Raw genomic sequence first — 4,146 nt, 5'->3', positions numbered from 1 at the left:
AAACCTACCCAGTGCCTTCCCCCACTACATGCATTGTGCACGAGGATTGGTCTGTAGTAGAACCCAAATGTGGGAGGTACTAGTGCACTATAGCTGCTGGCTATGTTAAATTTCACGAACGAAATTGCGCGATTATTTTTTTCTTGACGAAGAGTTAATATACTTTTTCACTTTGAGATGAAGATAGGATTAAAAGCTTTACCTTATTTAATTGAATTTAATTTTAGACGTAAACCACACAGGTCACTTCTTATGCAAATCGCCATTCTGTTTATCGCTCAGATAAAATCATTACGTTACCCGTTTACGTTAGTGTTTTAGCCTACTGTTCAGTTAAGTTTAAACTGTCGAAACGTATTCTGGATATTTAAATTCGGTTAAAGTTTACGTAGGATATATAAACATGCTATAATTATGGCGGTTATAGTGATGTTAGCTCGTTTGAGCAATCGTTTAATTAGTAAAGAACAAAATTACACAATTTTGACCTTATCTTTTTAAACAAACTGACGACCTTTTCTGAGAGATGGAAAAATTACATGGGTGGAGGCGCGTTAAAAATCGACAACGAAAGCCACGTGGCGGGCACGCGCGTGGCTCCAGTTAAAATGCTGACATTAAAATTTAATTATTAAATAGTTTACCATTGCAGTTTTACATATTTAAATATCTACACAGTGGTCAAATTAGAAGGCGTTTTTACTGTTGAACGCACACGGCGCCTACGTCCGTAAGGCTAAGACTAGCCTATATGAATGATGTAAATGGCTATCAACAATATAAGTTCAGAGATACTGAAATGGCGGGCGGTGCAACACGCGTTGCGTGTTAATATGGCGCCATGAAACGGAATCAGGAAGAGACTATTTTTCATCACCAAAAGTGCCAGAGTAATTTGAATTGATTCCATTCTACTTGCAAATGAGTCGTTTTGTGAGCTTTAATACTGCGATTTATTACTAATTGGTTAATTTTATTCCACTTAAAGCAACTAATAATTAAGCTGTAAGTTTGTAAATAATTTATTCCAGAGCTGTTAGGACCAAAATGGTTAGCCTACATTCAACCAAACATACTGATTCATTTACACTAACTGTTGCAAGCAGCACCAAAAGCCTTTTGTAGAAATAGTAGCATATAAGCTACCTAAAGTAATTAAATTTATTCATGCATTCATTCGATTTTGGCTCAGTCGCTTTTTTAATAAGGGGTCGCCACAGTGGAATGAACCGACAACTTGTCCAGCATATGTTCTACACAGCGAATGCCCTTCAAGTCACAACCCAACTCTGGGAAGCACCCACACACTCTTGCATTCACACACATACTCTACAGCCAATTTAACTTATTCAATTCACCTATACAGCATGTCTTTGAAATGTGGGGGAAATAGAAGCACCCAGAGGAAAACCACGCGAACATAGGGAGAACATGCAAGCTTCACACAGAAATGCCAACTAACCCAGTCGGGACTCGAACAAGCGACCATCTTGCTGTGAGGCGCCACCGTGACGCCCTAGAGCAGGGGTTAAAACTTTTCAACCTGCTACCCATAAAATAACAACACTACTGACTTGCAACCCCCTCTTTGCTCGGACGTGGTTATAAGCATACAAAGATTGCACACAATGGTGCACACACACCAATAGGAACTATAAAAACAAGCTTATTGACGACACAAAAAGTGCAACAGTCTATTTTTTTATCATCATTATTCATTTGTTTAATCTAATACTAATATTACTTAATGAGAATGGTGAGAACAATGTTTACAGCACAAGACTATTCTTGGTTTATATTTGAAGACTTGGAGCCACTTGGAAATTGTCCTCTTGTTCAGGAGTGGCCTTTATTTTTAATGCATGTGAGTGCCGTAAAGGTGTCAAAGTTTAACATTGTACCGTAAAATCAATCTGTTACGACTATTGCTGTGATGTTAGCATAATAACCTCAGGAGTCGCAGTCCAATTGAAAAAAATTAATTTGAAAGGCTGATGACTTTTTATTTCCATGTTCTTTTTAATGTATCTTAAATATTAAGTATATATTAAATTTATTATAAGTTAAAACTATTTTTTTTATTCTGCAGGTTATGGATAAAATATGACAGCGACCAAGTATCACCAAGCGACCCCCCCCCCCCCCCTTCTCGTTGTCTAGCAACCCCCCAGGGGGTCCCAACCCTCACTTTGAGAACCACTGCCCTAGAGTAATAATATATCGGAGCAAAAAAAAAAAAAAGTCAGAAAAGTAAAAAAAAATCATTGTTGTAAAATTTTTGTAAATGAGGTAAAGCCTACTAATATGATAAGGTTAATTCGGGTTTAGAGGTCCCTTTAAATTGCAATTCAACATATTTTTGGAAATATTTGTTTAGTCAAAACCGCTTCTGGACAGACCGGACAGGTGAGTCTCCACCCATGACAACAGCTGACAATAGACTAGTTTGTTTTTTCTTTCTCTTTCTCATGGTCTCTTTCAATTAGTCCTTGTTCTATATCTTTCTTTCAGAAAAAAAGTAATAAAAAATAATAAAATCTTTTGTAGCCTATAGGCTATTTCTTGTATGAAATCTTAATGCTTCTCAATCATTATATAATGAAACTTTTTTGTCTTATATGCAGAACATTTAATTACTATTTGAACACATTGACAGCTCATCAGAAAAAGAGATGAAAACAGGGCATGAACAAGGCACTCTATGCAATCTGTTTTAATAATTTTGTTAATTTATTAAAGCTGACTGTCCAGTGAAACACGGAAGTGAGTGCCTTATCAGAAGTGAAAGAAGTTGTCAGTGATCCCTATCACACCTTCCACTTACAAAAGAACACTATAGACGTTATCCTCTCTGCTTCCTGTCTCCTCCAGATGTCTGCTGTTTGAAACTGAAATTAACCGTTTCACTATGACCAAGCTTAAACCCACACATAAATCACTCTCATGCATATTTCACAATGTGTCTTTTGGCATGCTCGAGAAAGTGACCATTTAACTTATCTGTGACATACCGTTTCTTGTGTTTATTTGTAGCTGTCTTATGAAAGAATGCTAAGAGGAAATAGAAACAATTGGGATACCTGGTCTTTCACATTCCTAATAGTGATAATAAAATGAAAGCTTTGCCATTAGTTGCTTGTGTTACTCTAGAGTATTCTAAAACACAATAATCTTAGGATATTAAAGTATTAATCAACAATAATGCCTCAAAAGTTACTTGTGTGCTGTACGCCAAATTTTGTTAAGTCATGTCTAGAAACCTGTTCAGCCAAATTAGTTAAATAATCATTTAGAACTGTAAACATCTGATTGTATAAATAGTTTTTAAAAATGTTCTGGGTAAGGTTATGGTTTCACATCGGTTTTTAAGCTTGAATGTTTTCTATAAACTAACATTAAAAACTATTTATTATAACTGCATGGGAGATGTCTTCAAACTATTACTTGATTTCTAATATGAACAATTAAAAAATTATGTGTTTGTGTGGGTTTCCTCCGGGTTGTCTGGGTTCCCCCACAGTCCAAAGACATGCCGTAGGTAAATTGAATGAACTAAAATTGGCCGTAGTTTATGAGTGCATGTGTGAATGCAAGAATGTAATGATGTTTCCCAATATTCAATTCAATTCAGCTTTATTTGTATAGCGCTTTTACAATGTAGATTGTGTCAAAGCAGCTTCACATAAATGGTCATAGTAACTGGAACAGTGTGGTTCAGGTTTTAGTGTTTAAGTTCAGTTCAGTTCAGATCAGCTCAGTTCAGTGTGATTTAATCATTACTGAGAGTTCAAACACTGAAGAGCAAATTCATAGATGCGTAGCTCTACCAATCCTGAACCATGCGAGGCAGTGGCGACAGCGGAGAGGGAAAAAAAAACTTCACCTGATGGGAGTGAAGAAAAAAAACCTTGAGAGAACCAGACTCAGTTGGGCACGACCATTTTAATTTCTCCGCTGGCCAAAAGTCTTGTGCAGAGCTTCATTCGCCGTGGTCGTCGCCAATACTGGGTTGCAGCCAGAAGGGTATCCGCTGCATAAAATTAGTTGGCAATTCATTCTGCTGTGGTGACCCCTGATAAATCAGGGACTAAGCCAAAAAAAAAAAATGACTGAAATCTTTTTTTGCATTGAGTCATATATTTTAGT

The sequence above is a fragment of the Danio rerio genome, chromosome 8 (genome assembly GCF_049306965.1).
Source record: "Danio rerio strain Tuebingen ecotype United States chromosome 8, GRCz12tu, whole genome shotgun sequence".
Lineage (NCBI taxonomy): Eukaryota > Metazoa > Chordata > Actinopteri > Cypriniformes > Danionidae > Danio > Danio rerio.
The sequence above is the reverse complement of the archived record's forward strand: the minus strand, read 5'-3'. Positions refer to the sequence as shown.